The sequence below is a fragment of the Lepus europaeus genome, chromosome 20 (genome assembly GCF_033115175.1).
Source record: "Lepus europaeus isolate LE1 chromosome 20, mLepTim1.pri, whole genome shotgun sequence".
Taxonomy (NCBI): Eukaryota; Metazoa; Chordata; class Mammalia; order Lagomorpha; family Leporidae; genus Lepus; species Lepus europaeus.
Genome location: NC_084846.1, coordinates 6,107,141 through 6,127,109, shown reverse-complemented (window position 1 = coordinate 6,127,109; position 19,969 = coordinate 6,107,141). Strand labels below are relative to the sequence as shown.

The window sequence follows — 19,969 nt, the reverse complement described above, 5'->3', positions numbered from 1 at the left end:
TGGGTGGGGCGCCCCTGCTGAGCACTGTGGGGAACCCCCTGCCCAGACAGTTGCAGGCCGCCGGGAGGCCCAGCCGAACCGCCCTCTGGGGTCCAAGCGAGCCGGCCACGAAGTGACGCGTCTCCCAGGCCCCGCCTCTGGCGGCGTTCCCGCCCCAGCGCCTAGGTCCCGCCCCTGAAGAATTATGATTGGTCCTTCGGCCCGCTCCTCTCTCCCATTGATCGGACGCATGTCAATCACCTCGTCCCGCCCCCCCGTTCGGGCCCGCCCCGGCCGCCGGCGCGATCTTGAAGAGCAGCCGGCCCGCGCGGTCATTGGCCGTCGCGCGCTGTCTGTCGTGAGGCAGGCCACGCCCTCTGTGAGGTGCGGATCTTGGGAGCCTCAGACTGACCTCATTGGCCCGCGGCGCCGCCACTCGGAGAGACGCGCCTCAACCCGGAAGTGTGCGAGGCGAAATCTGCCTAGCAACCGGGGAAGCCGGGCTGTGAAGCGGGCAATTTCAGTGTGAGACGGAGCCGCGAGACCGAGCGGCCGCTCCGAGCGCGGCGCGACGGCTCCTCCCGCCCGGGGTCAGCGCCCCGGCGCGCGCACGCGCACCCCCGCCGCCGGAGCGCGCCCCGCGCCGCCCGCGCAGTCGGTCGGTCGGCCGTCCGTCCGTCGTGCCGTCGCCGCCGCCGCCGCGGGCGCCACCTGAGGGAGCCGCAGCCGCCGCGGGACGCGCCCGGCCCGACCCGCCCGCCGCGCCCGAGCCGTCCGGGGCCCAGGCGCCAGCGGCGGGCTCGCGGAGCAACTTCGGTGAGTGAGGGGCGGGAGCCGCGGGGGTCCCCGGCTTCCGGTGCCTTGGGCTTCCGCTTCTGCACTTTTCGCTGGGGGAGACCCTTTCTCTGAGCCGCGGAGGGGCCCCCGGCCTCGGGGAGACCCCTCCCCACTTCGTTAAGGAAATCTTTATCTGCGGGGCCCCTCACTTCCCTGGGCCCCCCCCCCCCCGCTTTCCATGGGGGCCGCTGCTTCCCTCGGGGGGGTCCCAGCTTCTCTCAGGAGCCCCCTGCTGTCTGGGGGACCCCCGCCTGCTTCCGGGGGCACCCCACTTGCCCACCTCTTCACGGGACCCCAACAGTCTCCAAGGAGATCCCTGCTTCTCCGGCCAGCCCCTCCCCCCTCCTTGCCTGCTTTTTTTTTTTTTTTTGTCCCCTCCTGCCTTGGTCAACAACTTTCTCTGAGTGGTGCCGCACTTTTGCTGTTTAACTTTTATTTGTTGGCTTATTTTTGCTTATTGGAAAGACAGAGAGAGAGATCTCTGATCCTATCCACGGGTTCACTCCCCAAATGCCCACCACAGCCAGGGCTGGGCCAGGCTGGAGCCAGGAGCTCCATCCGGGTCTCCCCATAGGGGTGGCAGGGGCCCAAGTATTTGAGCCACCATCCGCCGCCTTCCCAAGTGCACTAGCAGGAAGTTGGAGCCCAGACTTGAACCCGTGCATCCCAAGGTGGGATGCGGGCGGCCAGCCGGTGTCCCGGCCGCTGGCCCGGTCCCCGCTTGGGGACGAGCGCCTGCTCTGGGTCGCCTCGGAGTGACCAGATCCTCAGGCGGCTCTAACAGAGTGGTTCTGGCCTTTCGAGCCCCCTGCTCGTCTCTGGATGCCACAGTTTTCTGAGCGGTCCCCCGGTTTCTCTGTCCGTCCTGGCTGGGAACAAGCCTGCGATTAAACAAGCCGGCGCTTCTGTGGGGGACCTGGCGGGCCCCTTCTCCCAGAGCTCCCCCTGCCCTGGGCCCGAGGCCATCCCCCCTTTCTGGAACCTTCTGTCCGGATTCTCTCCAGGAGAAACTCTCCATTTGTCTCTTCAGCCCCCAGCTTCAGTGTCCCCCTGTTCCGGTGGGTGGCACCTGTCCACCTCCGTTGTGGGAGGAGGGAGACCAGAAATGCGCCCCACCCCCTCCCCCATGGGGAGTCTTGCCAGATGGATCCACGATCTTCTCTGGCCTGGGCCTGCAGGATTTTGTGGCTTGAGGGGAATCTGTGGCCCGAGAGGCCCAAAGCGCCATTGCCCGACGGCCGGGCTTTTAAGAGCTGCTAGATTTGGGGGGGTGGGGGGCGCAGGAGTTGCAGCCACAAGGCCACCGAGGTGTCAGAGCAGTGCAGAGGCAGGCGGGACGGGGCAGCAACGTCGTCTCCCCATTATCGCCCTGTCAGCCTGGGGGCCGACCCACACTTCCTGTCCCATCCCTCGGTCCTCCCTCTGCGTGGTGGCCCTCCCCTCCCCTCCCCACCCCCAGCAAAAGGAGAAGAAAGTGCTCCCTCGGGCCTTCCGGCTGTGTCTCTCTCTCCTTGGGTGCTTAGATTCACCCCTGGATCCAGAGAGGCTGCCCGGCTGTGGGCCGCTCTGGCCTGGCAGGCAGGGCCAGAAGCAGGAAATGGGTCACCTTGGGTCCAGAGAGGGTGGAGACGCGGCTCTCAGCTGCAGTCTTAAAAAAAAGTTTTAGGTGACTGGCTGGGCGCAAAGGAAGTTTTTACGTGGCTTGTACACATCTCCTATGTACTTTTTTTTTTTTTTTTAATGGCCCACCCTGGATTCCAAGTTCACTGCAGTAGCTAATTTTATCTGCTTTGCCCAACGCAGAGCTCTCTGGAGCCCCAGCACATGAATGCTGGCATTGAGAGATGGGCGAGAGGACAGGAACCTCGGCTTGAAACCTGAGTAACTTGTAGCCACTTCGCGCCCGCGCCCGGGTCTCAGGCTGGAGTCGTGGGGCGCGCTGGGCTGGGCGGAGGCGTGGAGCTCTGGAAGGCCGTGCGGTTCAGTGTTTGAACAGGTTCTCCCCTCTGCCCCCACGCCCATCGCCGTTCGCTTCACAGTTTGACTTAAGGCGATCTCTCTCCCGTCCGCTTCCCTCTGGGTCTTGCTTAATTTGAGTCCTTTTGTGGAGAGCCTATAATTTGAGGTCTAAATCTGTCGGCGGACCGTGTGGACACAAGTTCCAACTCGAGCTATTTTCTTCTGTTGGAGAAGCACTTGGAGAGGTTCCTGGGCCCTCCGCTCCTGGGGTAGTCAAGTCCAGGCAGACCTGGCTGGCTGCTCTTCTCCTCTTCCTGGTCAGCTGTAGGCACTGCCCTGTTGGGAAGGGAGAGCTGGGGGGACTAGGGGTCCTGGAGGGTGCTCAAAAGAGGGCAGAGACGCACCTGCGTAGGACCAGCGGGGGCCGGGGGTGAAAAAGGGAACGGGCGACTTTGGAGTCAGAAGCACCTAGCGCAGACCCTGCCTCTGTCTTTCCTGGGTGTGTGGCCTTGGACAAGTCACTAAGTACTTGAGGGAGGCCATCTCTGAATGGGTGTGAAGGCGCCTCCTGTTTTTGGTTGGATGAATGAATGAATCGAGGATAATGAACTGGAGGCAGCCACTGGCACATGGCTGGTGTGCAGTCCAGGTCGGTTGTTTTGCTCGTGAGATTAAGATCCTGGCTTGGATCTCCAGACCAGGAAGTGTTTGACATTTTGCTAACACTGAGTAATGCCCGCAGAGAAGGAAGCCTGGTGTGCCTCTTGGGAGACCCACAGCCCCCCTGAGTCTCTTCGCAGCAGTTTTTCGTGCGATGAACTTGCTGTGTGGCAGGGAGTGTGTGTTTGCCTCAGCCTTGGCATCTCCCTCCATCAAGTGGGGGTAATTTGGGAGTTAGAGGCAAGTAGGGAGACGCATTACTCTAATTAGTCCAAAGGCGAAGTAGATGATAATGAACTTGAAGGATTGCAAGAAGAAAAAAAAGCAGGTGAAGCAGAATTTCGGGATCCTAACCATATTTTGAAACTGCATGAGTGAGTGCGAGGCAGCAGTTAGCGGGGAGTGATCCGCGCTTCCACTTTAGAACCTTGGGAGAAGCGCCATTCTTTCATGGTAACAGATCAGATTTGGGGACAAAAGGCTGGCAAAGTGATGTACAAAGGCGTTTGACGCCACACAATAACAGGACTTTGAGAGGGCCAGTGTGCGGCTCGGTGCCCACAGCGATCAGAATTCACCTTGAGCTCCCAGGACCACGGAGCTAGAGAGCTGTCTGTGGAGATGCTAACTCAGCTTCTGGGGGCAGGGAACACAGGGCGGGAATGGAGCGCGGGATAGAGGAGCCGGACCCTGATTTTTTTTTTTTTTTTTAAAGATTTATTTGTTTAGGCAGAATTAGAGAGATCTTCCATTTGCTGGTTCACTCCCCAAATGGCTGCAACCACTGGAACTGGGCTGGGCTAAACCAGGAGCCAGGAGCTTCATCTGGGTGTTGCCTGTGGGTGCAGGGGGGCCATCTTCCACTGCTTTCCAGACGCGTCAACAGGGAGCTGGATTGGAAGTGGAGTAGCTTGGACTTGAACCGGTGCCCACAGGAGATGTCAATGTCGCAGATAGTGGCTGAACCAGCTACACCACAACAACCATGGCCTATGAATTGGGCCCCGCTTTCTCCCCTTACTAGTGTGGGGACAGATGGCACTCTCCCTCCCACAGATCAAACCCAGGGGCATAACAGGTCCGAGCTAGGCCCCTAGTGGGCTGCTTCTAAGTTTGCAGAAAAGGTGTTTTTTTTTTTTTTTTTTTTGACAGGCAGAGTGGACAGTGAGAGACAGAGAGAAAGGTCTTCCTTTTGCCGTTGGTTCACCCTCCAATGGCCGCCGCGGTAGGCGCACTGCGGCCAGCGCAGCGCGCTGATCCGATGGCAGGAGCCAGGTACTTATCCTGGTCTCCCATGGGGTGCAGGACCCAAGGACTTGGGCCATCCTCCACTGCACTCCCTGGCCACAGCAGAGAGCTGGCCTGGAAGAGGGGCAACCAGGACAGGATCGGTGCCCCGACCGGGACTAGAACCCGGTGTGCCGGCGCCGCAAGGCGGAGGATTAGCCTAGTGAGCCGCGGCGCCGGCTTTTTTTTTTTTTTTCTCTTGAAGTATACCTTACCTCTGTCTCTCTAGACACACACACACATACACGTACACATACAAAATGATTTTGGTATTGAAGCAAAGAAATACCAATTGTAAATTTCTCTTAAGGACAATTATTACATTCCAGAGCAAGGAGCAAAGTTTAGTATTTTATAAAGATTCATTTATTTATTTGAAAGTCAGAGTTACACAGAGAGAGAAGGAAAGGCAGAGAGAGAGAGAGAGAGAGAGGTCTTCCATCTGCTAGTTCACTCCCCAATTGGCTGCAACGGCCAGAGCTGCGCCAATCTGAAGCCAGGAGCTTCTCCCGGGTCTCCCATTGGGGTGCAGGTGCCCAAGGACTTGGGCATCTTCTGTTTTCTCAGGCCAAAGCAGAGAGCTGGATTGGCGGTGGGGTAGCTGGGGACTTGAACTGGCGCCCATGTGGGATGCTGGGACTGCAGGTGGCAGCTTTACCCGCTCTGCCACTGCACTGGCACCTATTATTTTTAAAATATAAAAATTTTTTAAACTTCAAAGGGCTCACCCTCCCCTTTGAGATTGTGCTGTGTCTCTCCTGTGCCACGGACTGCACTCTGGTGGGTCGTGGCGCCAACAGCAAATCTTTATCTAGCAGGACTTTTTTTTTTAACTTTTTTTTTTTTTAATTGAAAGATCCTTATAGCAATAAAAAACCTTGGATACTTAGAAGTGATATTGATCTTGGTACATTTATTAGATGTAATGTAACGTGGTTATCCGTTGGTGGGCAGCTCTAAAAGGCATGTGGGTCCGAGCACGGCCCAGCTCCTAACTCTGGATTGTAAGCTGTTGATTTATATAACTGAAATAGCTGGGGAAGTCAGAGCTTCCTTCCTGCTGGAGACGGCACTGGGGGCATTGGATCCCTGAGAGCTGGAAGACAAGAAACAAGCCGGGCCCTTTTGGAGTTGAGAAGGAACTAGTGTATGGAGCGGTTCCGTCCAAATGAATGGATCTATTTTAAATGTCTGCTATTAAGTTTGTTTTGTATCCTCTCTGTGCCCTTACTATCTTGGTATATGCTGGTGTGTTATTTAAATACAAGCTGATTCCCCCAACCTGGCCCACAAGGGATGTGTGGTGGCAGGTTTTCCTGTGTGACCATAAGGTATGGTGTCTTATTAAAAAAAAAAAAAAAGAAGAAAAAAGAAGCGGGGATGGGGCTGGCTACCCTGTTCAGCTACTGGCTGCTCCACTTCTGATCCAGCTCCCTGCCAGTGTGCCTGGGGGGGGGGGGCAGCTGAAGACTGTCCTGGTGCTTGGGCCCTGCCCGCCGAGTGGGAGACCTGGATGGAGTTCCTGGCTCTTGGCTTTGGCCTGGCCCAGTGCTGGCTGCTGTGGCCATTTGGGGAGTGAGCCAAAGGATAAAAGATCTCTCCCCTTCTGTCTTTCCTTCCCTCTCTGTCACTCTGCCTGTCAAATGAATAAGTTTTTTTTTTTTTTTTTTAATGATTTAAATGTGGTTAAAACATTAGAAAGTGTTAAGTCTTGGGAATGTTTGTGCACCTGCAGTGCGCATGCTGGGTGCTGGGGGTCTAGCGTTCGGCCCTCAAGGTCCTTGTATCCCAGTTGTGGACAAGTAAACAAAAATGGAAGGACACTGTGGGGTTTCTTTGGGCATATCCGTGGGTGCCGCAGCCTCACTGGGAGCTTGTGGTGGAGTTTCTTGGTGATTCAGAAGTGAAACCTCACTCACTGCCCCTCTCATGTTCTCAGCTTCTGTCTCCGCCCGCTAGAAGGTGGCAGACATGACGGCATTTTCCCTGTTGATTATTGGTTGTCGGCCGTAGCTGATCCACCACGACTGTGGCTGTGACCTTGGAGCAGTAAGAGTCTGGGATGGTCACTGCAAGGGAGCATTTTCAGTTTTGCTTTTCTTTTTTTTTTTTTTTTGACAGGCAGAGTGGACAATGAGAGAGAGAGACAGAGAGAAAGGTCTTCCTTTTGCCGTTGGTTCACCCTCTAATGGCCGCCGCGGCTGGTGCGCTGCAGCTGGTGCACCGCGCTGATCTGAAGGCAGGAGCCAGGTGCTTCTCCTGGTCTCCCATGGGGTGCAGGGCCCAAGCACTTGGGCCATCCTCCACTGCCTTCCCGGGCCATAGCAGAGAGCTGGCCTGGAAGAGGGGCAACCGGGACAGAATCCAGTGCCCCAACCGGGACTAGAACCCGGTGTGCCGGTGCCGCAAGGTGGAGGATTAGCCTGTTGAGCCACGGCGCCGGCCCAGTTTTGCTTTTCTTGAAGCTGGCAGTAGTGCGTGTTTTTGGAACCGCGTGGCATTTCTTCATGGGAGTACAAGGAGTGGACAGCTCTAAAAGCCCTTCCCGCTTTGCTTGAAATTGAAACAACAACAGCAACAAACAAACCAGGAAACGAGGCTGTGTGGCTGTTGGAAGTAAGGACAAGCGAGGTCCGAAGGTGGATGGCTGCCCTGTTGTGTCTGGTGGGCTCGGTGCGCGGCCCTCCCTCTCACACTGGCACCTGCAAGGTGCTGTTTTAGCTCCAAGAGTCAGATTTGCTGTTAATCCACTTGGGTCAGTTGTGTGACAGGTGCTTTTCTTTAGTGTATCTGTGAGGGGTGGAGCCACAGAGCAGGGCTGGATCCTCATTGAGGGCCCAGCCTCCCTCGAAGAGGGACAGTGCTACAAGGAAACTTTCTGGTAGTCTTTTTTCTTTCTACCCCAGTACCGACTCCCGGCTCCCGAGGTGGAGAGGCAGTCCCAGGCCGGAAGTGGGCGTGGACACATAACGCAACTGTGCATGTGACCAGGCTCCCACCTCTGGGCTCCTGCTGTCCTTGGGAAGTGGGTGCCTGCACCTTCTCCACTTCCTGTTCTTTCTTCCTTCAGGCTGAGTTCATGTGGGCTGCAACGTGAGCAGGGAGAACAGGTTCGAGTTCCCCTTTCTCCTCGGTAAGCCACTTGATGAGCGGTGGGAGCACCAGTGGGTCTGCACTTGGCAGTGCTGGGGGGTGGGCTCACGTTCCTCCGAGCTCAGAGGCCTGTCCGGAGGGGTGTCCCACAGGCGACTTCCTGCTGCGTGAGCGTGATCGCAGCGTTCTCGGGGGCCTGCCTGCACCGCGGGCTGCGCGCTGGAGGTGTGCGTGGAACGTGAGGCGGCACACAGCAGGACCCGTCTCTGTGCTCTCAGAGTGGTGTGCATTATCTATACCTTTGTGCTTTGCAGAACCGGGGGTGGGGGGGCGTTCTGTGTGCAGTAGATATCTGAGAGCCAGAAAAACTTTGGGTTTGGATCCGGATTCCACTTGCTGGCATGTGGCCTCTGGGAAGTAGCCTCACTGCAAGCAGTCTAATCTTTTTGAACCTCTCTTTTCTCTCTTTTTTAGGGGGTGTGGGGGAAAGGGGTGCTGAGTACACAGTAGCAATCAGATCCTTGCAGGTCCCTAGTACAGGTGGTGGTTAGAGAATTATCACCCGTCTGACTGTCCGTCTCAAATTGCTGTCTGTGGCGGTTAATGCTGCCCAAGATGGGGCTAGCATTGTAGTACAGCAGGTTAAGCTGCCGCTTGCTACACTGTCATCCCATGGGGAGTGCTGGTTCAAGTCCTGGCCGCTGCTTCCAGTTCAGCTCTGATGTGCCTGGATGGTGACAGATGATGGCTCAAGTACTTGGATCCCTGCCACCCCTGTGGGAAACCTGGATGGAGTTCCTAGCTTCAGCCTGACCCAGCCCTGGCTATTGCAGGCATTTGGGGGAGTGAACCAGCACATAGAGGTCTCTGTCACTCTGCCTTTCAAATGAGTAGATTTTTTTTTTTTTTTTTTTTGACGGGCAGAATTAGACACTGAGAGAGAGACAGAGAGAAAGGTCTTCCTTCCGTTGGTTCACCCCTCAAATGACCGCCTCGGCCGGCGTGCTGTGCTGATCCGAAGCCAGGAGCCAGGTGCTTCTCCTGGTCTCCCATGCGGGTGCAGGGCCCAAGCACTTGGGCCATCCTCCACTGCCCTTCTGGGCCACAGCAGAGAGCTGGACTGGAAGAGGAGCAGCTGGGACTAGAACCCGGCCACAGGCGCTGGCCCCCAAGTAGATTTTTTTTATATATTAGCTTTATGTTTGGTATCTGCCTAATTTTTTAAAAAATACTTATTTTTGCTTATTTATTGAACAGCAGAGTTACAGAGAGGCAGAGGTTGAGAGAGGGAGAGAGAGAGGTGTCTTCCATCCACTGGTTCACTCCCCAAATGACCACAATGGCCGGAGCTGTGCCGATCCGAATCCAGGAGCCAGGAGCTTCCTCTGGGTCTCCCACATGGGTGCAGGGGCTCAAGGACTTGGGTCATCTTCTACTGCTTTCCCAGGCCACAGCAGAGAGCTGGATCGGAAGTGGAGCAGCCAGGACTTGAACTGGCGCCCATATGACATGCCGGCACTGCAGGTGACAGCTTAACCTACTATGCTGGCCCCATGAATAGGTAAATCTTAAAAAAAAAAAAATGTATGTATATATATATATATGTATACACACACACACCCTACCTAAGAGTAAAAGAGTAAGCCAGTCTGTTTTGGGCCACAGGCTGTGAGCATCCGAGAGCCGGTGATGTCCCCGGTCGCGCACTGCCGCGGCATGGCCTTGGTGTACTTTCTGTGTGGACTTGGCAGTGACGTCTGGAGTAGGGTGGCTGACTGCACTCTGTGTGCTAGGGAAACCTCACTTCTCAGTGGGGTGGGAGTTCTCATTGAGCCTGCTGAGGCAAGTGCTTCATGAAGGAGGGCGGGGGCCGAGGGGAGCAACTAACCTGTTACATGGCCAGGCCTTCCGGGGAGAGGAAGGCCAGAGGAATGGCGTGGCCATTCTGGGACCTGGCGGTGAAGAACAGCCAGGTGAGCACCTGTGACCATCAGAGCTTCCGCTAGCCTAAAAGTCAGAGTTTGTGCTGAGAACTTCATCAAGACAAGCCCAAAGTTATTTCAGAGGAAGGAGGTCTTGTAAAATGTGCCGTCATCTCCAGTGATGAGCAGAAGAGTGCCATCTTAGGCTCCTAGGTTGAACTCAAATGCAGGTAATATTTAAATTGAGTTTTCAGTGAGCCTCTTTGATTGGATATTCTGCTAAATCAGGCCATTTAGACTCCCTGTTTGTTTGTTTTTTCTTTATCTAACACCTTGGCAAGCACATTTTCTTTTTTCTTTTTAAAGACTTATTTATTTTATTATTTGAAGGGCAGTTATGGGGCAGGAGAAAGGGAGAGGGAGAGAGAGATATATCCTGCCTGCTGGTTTGCTCCCCAGATAGTTGCAGTGGCTGGAACAGCAAGGAGCCTGGAATTCCATCTAGGTCTTCCACATGGGTGATAGGGTCCCAAGCAGTTGGTCCATCATCCATGACCTTCCCAGGCACATTAGCAGGAAGCTGGATCAGAAGTGGAGCACAGGCTGTCACTGTGGCATAGTGGGTAGAGCTGCCACCTGCAGTGCCAGCATCCCATATGGGCGCTGGTTTGAGTCCTGGCTGCTCCAACTGCTGATCCAGCTCTCTGCTCTGGCTTGGGGAAGCAGTAGAAGATGGCCCAAGTCCTTGGGCCCCTGCACCCACGTGGAAAACCGGATTGGCACAGAACTAGCTGTTGTGGCCACCTGGGGAGTGAACCAGTGGATGGAAGACCTCTCTCTCTCTCTCTCTCTCTCTCTCTCTCTGCCTCTTCTCTCTCTGTGTAACTCTGACTTTCAAATTAAATAAATACATCTTTAAAAAAAAGGAGGGGGGGCGCTGTGGCACAGCGGGTTAACGCCCTGGCCTGAAGCGCTGGCATCCCACCAAAAAAAAAAAAAAAAAGTGGAGCAGCTGGGACTTGAACCGGTGCACATATGGGATGCTGATGCTGCAGGTGGTGGCTTTACCTGCTATGCCACAGCGCCGGCCCCTAAGAGAACAAATCTGAGGGCTGCTTTTGAATTTTTTCCTTTAAGAATTATATTTAGGCAGCGCCACAGCTCACTGGGCTAATCCTCCTCCTTGTGGCGCCGGCACACCGGGTTCTAGTCCCAGTCGGGGCGCCGGATTCTGTCCCGGTTGCCCCTCTTCCAGGCCAGCTCTCTGCTGTGGCCAGGGAGTGCAGTGGAGGATGGCCCAGTGCTTGGGCCCTGCACCCCATGGGAGACCAGGATAAACACCTGGCTCCTGCCTTCGGATCAGCGCGGTGGACCGGCTGCAGCGCGCCAACCGTGGTGGCCATTGGAGGGTGAACCAACGGCAAAAGGAAGACCTTTCTCTCTGTCTCTGTCTCTCACTATCCACTCTGCCTGTCAAAAAAAATTTTTTTTAAATTATATTTATTTATTTATTTTTTTTTCTTTCTTTTTTTTTTTTTTTTTTGACAGGCAGAGTGGACAGTGAGAGAGAGACAGAGAGAAAGGTCTTCCTTTTGCCGTTGGTTCACCCTCCAATGGCCGCCGCGGTCGCGCGCTGCGGCCGGCGCACCGCGCTGTTCCGATGGCAGGAGCCAGGTGCTTCTCCTGGTCTCCCATGGGGTGCAGGACCCAAGGACTTGGGCCATCCTCCACTGCACTCCCTGGCCACAGCAGAGAGCTGGCCTGGAAGAGGGGCAACCGGGACAGGATCGGTGCCCCGACCGGGACTAGAACCCGGTGTGCCGGCGCCGCAAGGCGGAGGATTAGCCTGTTGAGCCACGGCGCCGGCCTTAAAATTATATTTAAACTTTTTTTTTTTCAATTAGAAAAGATAAGGAGAGAGAGGAGTAAGGCAGGCACACTGAGATCTCCCACCCACTGGTTCACTCCCCAAGTGCTCACAACAGCTGGCTCTGCGTCAGGCTGAAGTCAGAAGCCAGGAACTCAATCTGTTTTTCCCACATGATGACAGCTCTTTGAAGCACGCAAACTAAAACCCTCACCTGCTGGCTCCCAAGGTGCACATTACCGGGAAGCTGGAATTGGGACCTGAGTCAGGGGAGGAGCCCAAGCACTGATAAGGGATGTGGGCGTCCCAAGCAGCATCTTTTTCTTTCTTTCTTTCTTTCTTTTTTTTTTTTAATATTTATTTATTTATTTGAAAGGCAGAGTTATAGAGAGGCAGGCGGTGGCGGGGGGTGGGGGTGGGGGGGTGGGGCTTCCATCTCCTGGTTTACTCCCCAGGTGCCTGCAATGGCCAGAACTGAGCTGATCTGAAGCCAGGAGCCAGGAGCTGCTTCTGGGTCTCCCATGCTGGTGCAGGGCCCAAGGACTTGGGTCATCTTCTACTGCTTTCTCAGGCCATAGCAGAGGGCTGGATCAGAAGTAGAGTAGCCAAGATTTGAACTGGAGCCTATATGGGATGCCGGCACTGCAGGTAGTGGCTTTACCTGTTATGCCACAGCGCTGGCCCCCACCAAACAGCATCTTAACTGCTGTGCCAGATACCCTGCCACCACTCCTCCCCCACTACCACCTCCCATTATCATCACTGAAGCTGGTCTAAAAATTTCTGTTTAAGATTGATTTTATTGGGGCTGATGCTGCGGTATACTAGGTTAAGCTTCCACCTGTGGCACCGGCATCCCATGTGAGCCCTGGTTTGAGTCCTGGCTGCTCCACTTCCAGTCCAGCTCCCTACTGATGGCCTGGGAAAGCAGCAGGTGGTGCAAGTGCTTGGGCCCCTGCGTCCTCATGGGAGACCCAGAAGTTGTTCCTGGCTCCTGGCTTCCGATCAGCCCAGCTCTGGCCGCTGAGGCTGTTTGGGGAGTGAACCAACAAGTGGAAGAACTCTCTCTCTGTCTCGCCCGTGCTCATCTGTAACTCTGCATTTCAAAGAAATAAGTATATTTAAAAAAATTTTTTTTTGAAATTTTATTTATTTGAAAGAGTTACAGAGAGAGAAAGGGATAGAGAGAGATCTCCATCCACTGGTTCACACCCAAAATGGCCACAATGGACAGGGCTGGGCCATGCTGAAGTCAGGAGCCAGGAGCTATATCTGGTTCTCCCACATGGGTGCAGGGACCCAAGGACTTGGGTGATTTTTCCACTGCTCTCCCTGGCACATCAGCAGGGAGCCAGATCAGAAGTGGAGAAGCAGGGACTAGAACGAGTGCCTATATGGGATGCCAGCACTGCAGGCAGAGGCTTAATCTGTCGTGCCACAATGCTGGCTCCTGGTCTAAAATTCTTTATTTTTAAAAAGATTTATTTATTTATTTGAAAGTCAGAGTTACATAGAGAGAGGAGAATCAGAGGGAGAGAGAGAGAGAGAGAGAGGTCCTCTATCCGCTGGTTCACTCCCCAGATGACTGCAACGGCTGGACCTGACCAATCTGAAGCCAGGAGCCAGGAGCTCCATCTGGGTCTCCCACGCAGGGGCCCAAGGACTTGGGCCATCTTCTACTGCTTTCCCAGGCCATAGCAGAGAGCTAGATCAGAAGTGGACCAGCCGGGACTCGAACTGGTGCCCATGTGGGATGCCGGCACTGCAGGCAGTGGCTTTACCAGCTTCTCCACAGCACCGGCCCCTAAAATTCTTAACGTACCAGAACAACTTTGAATCTTTCATTTCATTTTCAAGCGTTAGGCTTTAGATTTAGCCTGATACCCTACCGATCATTGCCTTTTGACCTAAGTTTGAAATAAAGGTCTTACTCTTCCAAAACAGTAGTAGGTAAATGCAGGCCTGCTTGTGCCTACACAGGGGCATGGTTGTCATCAGGTTGTGAAGGAGAAAACGAAGAGGGCCGGCGTGTGTGTGTGTGTGTCCATGTACCTGTCCTACTGGGACAAGCTTTGGGAGGACCGTATTTCTTCAGAATATGTCCAGATGGAAGACCTGCCATTCAACAGCTAGAGAGGGGAGTGTGAACTGGATACTGAGTGTTTAAAACATGTTTTTCTTGGCCGGCACCTCGGCTCACTGGGCTAATCCTCCGCCTTGCGGCGCCAGCACACTGGGTTCTAGTCCCGGTTGGGGCGCCGGATTCTGTCCCGGTTGCCCCTCTTCCAGGCCAGCTCTCTGCTGTGGCCCGGGAGTGCAGTGGAGAATGGCCCAAGTGCTTGGGCCCTGCACCCCATGGGAGACCAGGAGAAGCACCTGGCTCCTGCCTTCGGATCGGTGTGGTGTGCCGGCCGCAGCGCACCAACCGCGGCGGCCATTGGAGGGTGAACCAACAGCAAAAGGAAGACCTTTCTCTCTGTCTCTCTCTCTCACTGTCCACTCTGCCTGTCAAAACAAAACAAAACAAAACAAAAAACATGTTTTTCTCATGTCGGATGTTTAGCAGTGGGCTGTTGATGTGACTGATGCTTTTTAGGAGGTTTTGAATAGGTTGATCACTGGACTTGTGACTGTTTTTAATTTTTTTCTTTAAACTCTTTAAGTGATAGAAAACATAATTCACTTACAAATTTTTCAGACTAAGCAGATCTAAGTTAGGTGGGACTTTTTTTTTTTTTTTTTTGTGAATCTTATATGGACACAAATGAGCCTTTCCTTGCCAACTGGGGACGTATACCAATGACGACAGAGTGGGAGGCACACTTGAGTTCAGAACAAGACTTCCGAGCAGTGTGCACCTAACCCTTGAGGGGCGGCTTTGTGCGCAGAACCTGCGGCAGCAGGCCATGCCCAGGGCCACCCAGGGACTCGCTGTGGACAGCACACGCCTCCCTGCACTCCACGCTGCATAAGCACGGACTCTAAGGAGCTGCAGTCAGAGACTGCATTCAGAACAACACACACACACACACACACACACTCTCTCACTCCTTGGCAGAGGGCACTGTGTCTAGAGAGCCTTTCAACATAAGCGACAGATGGGGACCACAGGTGCTGCTGACCTGTCTCCCACAAACTCCTCCTGGAGTGTGAGAGTGCCTGGCTGAAGACATGACACGGGGCAGCGGTCACGGCTCGCAATGTTACATTTTTCATAATGCATCATTGTTAAGAGTCCTGTTAGGAACCTGCTGGTCCTTGAGAAAAGAATAAAAAACACCACAGTGCTAGGGAAATCAAATTCACATAAACATTAATCTTTTCCTTTCCTTTCCTAAACCATGTCTGTGGCATCTCATGGTGCAAGCATGAATTTGGGGTGAAATAAGAAACTTTAGAACAACCCTCCCTTAGGGAGTATGGTTATATTGTTCCTAAATTCAGTGAAAACTCTTTTAGATTGGGAGTCCTAAAAATGCAAAGTATGGAAAACAGTGCTCTTTTTCAGCACTTAGGCCATCTTCCACAGCTTTCCCAGGTGCATTAGTAGGAAATTGCATTGGAAGTGGAGCAGCTAGGACTTGAACCAGCACTCTTATGGGATGCCAGTGTTGCAGACAGCAGCTGAACCCACTGCACCACAACGCCGTCCCCAGCTTGGTTTTTTTTTTTTTTTTTTTTTAATTTTTGACAGGCAGAGTGGAGAGAGAGAGACAGAGAGAAAGGTCTTCCTTTGCCGTTGGGTCACCCTACAATGGCCTCTGCGGCTGGTGCGCTGCGGCCAGCGCACCGCGGTGATCCGAAGGCAGGAGCCAGGTGCTTCTCCTGGTCTCCCATGGGGTGCAGGGCCCAAGGACTTGGGCCATTCTCCACTGCACTCCCGGGCCACAGCAGAGAGCTGGCCTGGAAGAGGGGCAACCGGGACAGGATCGGTGCCCCGACCGGGACTAGAACCCGGTGTGCCGGCGCCGCTAGGCGGAGGATTAGCCTGTTGAGCCACGGCGCCAGCCAGCTTGTGACATTTTTGAATGAACTCTCTGTTGAGAGAACTTTGCAGAAAATAATAGGGGTCTGCTATCTCCAACAGATGTGATCCCAACATTGGCTAAAGCCTTCATAACTTGGGGCCTGCACTGTAGGGAGCGGCCCTATGGGTACCGGTTTGAGTCCTGGCTGCTCCACTTCTGATCCAGCTCCTGCTAATGGCCTGGGAAGGAAGCAGAAGAGGGCCTGAGTGCTTTGGCCCCTGCACCGACGTGGGAGACCTGGAGGAATCTCCTGGCTCCTGGCTTTGGCCTGGCCCAGCCCTGGCTGTTGTGGCCATTTGGGGAGTGACCCAGCACACGGGAGATTCCCTCTCTGCTTCTCCCTATCTCTCTCTCTCTTTTTTTTAAGATTTATTTTTTATTTGAAAGAATTACACAGAGAGAAGAAAGGCAGAGAGAGAGAGAGAGGTCTTCCATCCGATGGTTCACTCCTCAGATGGCTGCAATGGCCAGAGCTGGGCTAATCCGAAACCAGGAGCCAGGAGCTTCCTCTGGGTCTCCCACACGGGTGCAGGGACTCAAGCACTTGGGCCATCTTCTACTGCTTTCCCAGGCCATCACAGAGAGCTGGATCAGAAGTGGAGCAGCTTGGTCTCAAACTGGCGCCCAAATGGGATGCCAGGGCTTCAGGCCAGGGCATTAACCTGCTGTGCCACAGCTCCAGTCCCCTCTCTGTCTCTTAAAGATTTATTTATTTATTTGAAAGGGACAGTTAGAGAGAGAGAGAGAGAGAGAGAGAGAGAGAGAGCACGCGCTTCTATCCACTGGTTCGCCTCCCCAAATGGCCACAACAGCCAGAGCTGGGCTATTCTGAAGCCAGGAGCCAGGAGCTTCTTCCAAGTCTCCCACATGGGTGTAAGGGCCCAACGACTTAGGCCATCTTCTACTGCTTTCCCAGGTGCATTAGCAGGGAGCTGGATCAGAAGTGGAGCAACTGAGACTGGAACTGACACCCACATGGGACGCTGGTGCTATAAGCAGCAGCTTTACTGTTTAGCCCACAGCACCAGCCACAGTAAATAAAATTTTTAAAGATTTATTTATTTATTTGAAATGCAAAGTTACAGAGAGGCAGATACAGACAGAGAGGGAGAGGGGGAGAGAGAGAGGTTTTCCATCCACTGGTTCACTCCCCAAATGGCCACCATGGCTGGAGCTGGGCTGATCTGAAGCCAGGAGCTCCATCCGGGTCTCCCACGTGGGTGCAGGGGCCCAAGGACTTGGGCCATCTTCTCCTGCTTTCCCAGGCCATAGCAGAGAACTGGATCGGAAGTGGAGCAGCCGGGACTCAAACTAGCATCCATATGGAATGCTGGCACTGCAGACAGTGGCTTTACCCGCTACTTCACAGCACCAGCCCCTCAAAATTTTCTGATTGAAAAAAAAAAATAAAAAAGTACAGTACCTAGGGACCGGCATTGTGGCGTAGCAGGTAAAGCCTGTGCCGCCAGCATCCTGTATGGATGCTGGTTCAATTCCCAGCTGCTCCACTTTTGACCCAGCTCCCTTCTGCTTGGACTGAGAAAGCAGCAAAAGATGGCTCAAGTCCTTGGGCCCCTGCACCCAGTGGGAGACCCGGAAGAAGCTCCTGGTTTTGGCCTGGCTATTGTGGCCATTTGGGGAGTGAACCAGGGGATGGAAGATCTCTGTTGTCACCCCCCACCCCCATAACTCTACCTTTCAAATAAATATTTTTTTTCCAAAAGTACAGTACCTTGGACATTCAGTAGGTGATGCTACTACTTTTCAGTTGATTTCACAGCACTGTGGAGCCTTGGCCAATTTTTGCTGTAAAAGCAGACACAAACCCAAAACTTGGCCCACATTTTTTTTTTTTTTTTTTTTTTTTTTTTTTAGTTCCTCTGTTGTAGGGATAGGTTCAGATGGTGTTTAGAATCTTATTTATTAGTCCACTTGAAAGGTAGTTTTGGGGTTGTTGGGGGTAAGGAGGTCTGGCTATTATCAATAATGATTGGCTTATGAAAGACAAAGACTTTAAAATGAATTGAGAAGAAATTTTGGGTTCAATAACAGAAGTGTAGTTACTTTTTAAAAAATTTTATTTACATACTTGAGGGACAGAGAGACACACAAGTGCAAGCTCCCAGCTGCTGGTCTGCTTCCCAGATGCCAGGTGGAAACCGGGAGGTGGGAATTCCATTCAGTTCTCCCAGGTGCGTGGCAGGGACCTCTGCCTCCCAGGATGCATGCCAGCGGGGAGCTGAGCTGGGACCTGAACCCAGGCGCTCCCATGTGAGATGCGGGAGGCTGGACAGTCAAACCAAATGCCCCCCCCCCCAAAAAAAAAGTTTTAAAAATGTCACATTGGCCGGCACCACAGCTCACTAGGCTAATCCTCCACCTGTGGCGCCGGCACACCGGGTTCTAGTCCCAGTCGGGGCGCCGGATTCTGTCCTGGTTGCTCCTCTTCCAGGCCAGCTCTCTGCTGTGGCCCAGGAAGGCAGTGGAGGATGGCCCAAGTGCTTGGGCCCTGCACCCACATGGGAGACCAGGAGGAAGCACCTGGCTCCTGGCTTTGGATTGGCGCAGCGTGCTGGCCGTAGCAGCCATTGGAGGGTGAACCAACAGAAGGAAGACCTTTCTCTCTCTCTCACACTAACTCTGCCTGTCAAAAAAAAAAAAAAAAAAGTCACAATAACTACTGATATACCAAAGCTTTTTTTTTTTTTTTTTAAAGAATTGTTTATTTGTGAGGCAGAGAGACAGAGACAACACACAGAGACACAGAGTGTTCCTGTCGTCCTCGTTCACTCCCCAGATTCCCACTGGGCTGGACTTGCGCTGGGACCCAGGCACGCCATCCAGGTGGTTGCTTGAACCATCACTGTGGCCTCCCAGGGTCTGCAGTGGCAGGAGGCTGGTGTCAGGAGTCAGAGCTGGGGCCCAAAGCTACGAAGCGTGACACGGGCCCCTTACCCACGGGACGGAATGCCTGCTCTTTCCCCGAAGTTTGACTGCCTCGTTTTTAGGGCAAAGGGGAAACTGGGAGAAAAACATGGCTGTAGCCCTGGGTGCCTCTTAATTGGAGTTTCTTCAGCTTTAGAATGGCATGTGAGGGCGATTGCATCATATTTCATAATTGCGTAGCTGAGCCGTTTGCTGTTTACCCCAGCGCTAGGGAGCCAGGTCTTTAATCACTGTCCACCCAGCCGAGCACCGGGACCCCACGGAGGTGTGGATTCCTCCCCCTGGCACCAAGATAAACCCTGGAGCTGTTTCACCCTGCGGCCCTGCTTTCGCAGCTGGAGAGGTGGGCACGGCCTTTGAGCAGCCCACCTGCCACCCGTGCTCACCTCGGTCCGCAGGGGCGTACCACGAGCCTGGCGGGGCCGCAGGGGTGTGCCACGAGCCCGTCGTTGACGGCTTCCTCTTCAAGGCAGGGTGGCTGTCTGGCACCTTGGTGACTCACAAGGGCGCCCGGCTTGGGCTCTGGAGCCCCTACCTCCGGCCCAAGTCTCAGGTCTCCCAGCTGACCTGTATGTCCGGCTCTGTCGGGAGTTCATTAAGTTGGCCCAGCTGAGCTCGCATTGCTGTAGTGGTTGTCGTGGCGCTAAAGCCGCTCCCACACACACAGTGGCCAAACCAGAGTGAAGACGCTCAAGGCCTCGGCTCTCCGCGGACGGGGCGCGGGGGAGCGGAGTTCCTGCGCCAGGTCACCTGTTTGCGAACGAGACCGCTTTCCTCGGGACATTTAGTTTCTTTGTAGCAAAGCGGAGGGACTTGCTGACACAACTGGGCCAGGGCAGGCGCCTGGGGGCGGGGTCGCCTGTTTGTATTTTGTATCGTTTTTAGGTGGAGGAATGCTTCTCTCGCCTAGGGGAGGTCGCGCCAGATGTGGGGTGGCTTGGGGGAGGTGTGGAATCCAGGCGAAACTCAGCCTGAGATTAGGGCGGGGCCTTTAGGGCACGTGCTCTGCAGGTCTGGAGTGGAGACCAGCGGTGGGGCAGAGCTGCAAAGACCCCCCCCCCCCGCCGCCCCGGATGAAACGGAAGAGAGCGCGCGGAGGGGCAGTGAGCAGCTAGGTTCGGTCAGACTCGAGCTGGGTTGTCTGCGGAGGTTCTGGGGTTAGGAGAGCTGGAAGGCACCGCTCTGGGTCTCGTCGTGGGTGTTCAACGCCAGGGAAAGAGCCCGTTTTGCTGGTAATTCAGCACGCGGTCTTGGCTGCCTGCTCGCCGCGCTGGGTTTTCTATGAACTTTGTATTTTCCCTTTGGAAGCTGCCTCTCGCCTCGCGTACGCCAGCAGCCCCTCACTCTTTGGGGTGAGTCCCCCCCGGGTCTCTTCACGTCGCTGCAGAGCG

At 54.4% G+C, this 19,969-nt stretch overlaps 1 protein-coding gene across 3 annotated transcripts in view; it reads left to right on the top strand.

Moving 5' to 3' along the window:
- The first annotated feature begins 727 nt into the window (after positions 1 to 727).
- GATAD2A (GATA zinc finger domain containing 2A) overlaps positions 728 to 19,969 on the top strand; it is a 97,716-nt gene continuing 78,474 nt past the window's right edge. Inside the window, exon 1 of one of the 3 annotated variants that reach the window (XM_062178308.1) lies at positions 728 to 795. The gene's annotated coding sequence lies outside the window, so the exon portion shown is untranslated. The remainder of the gene's footprint in view (positions 796 to 19,969) is intronic. The other 2 variants (XM_062178311.1, XM_062178313.1) reach the window with 2 other exon arrangements.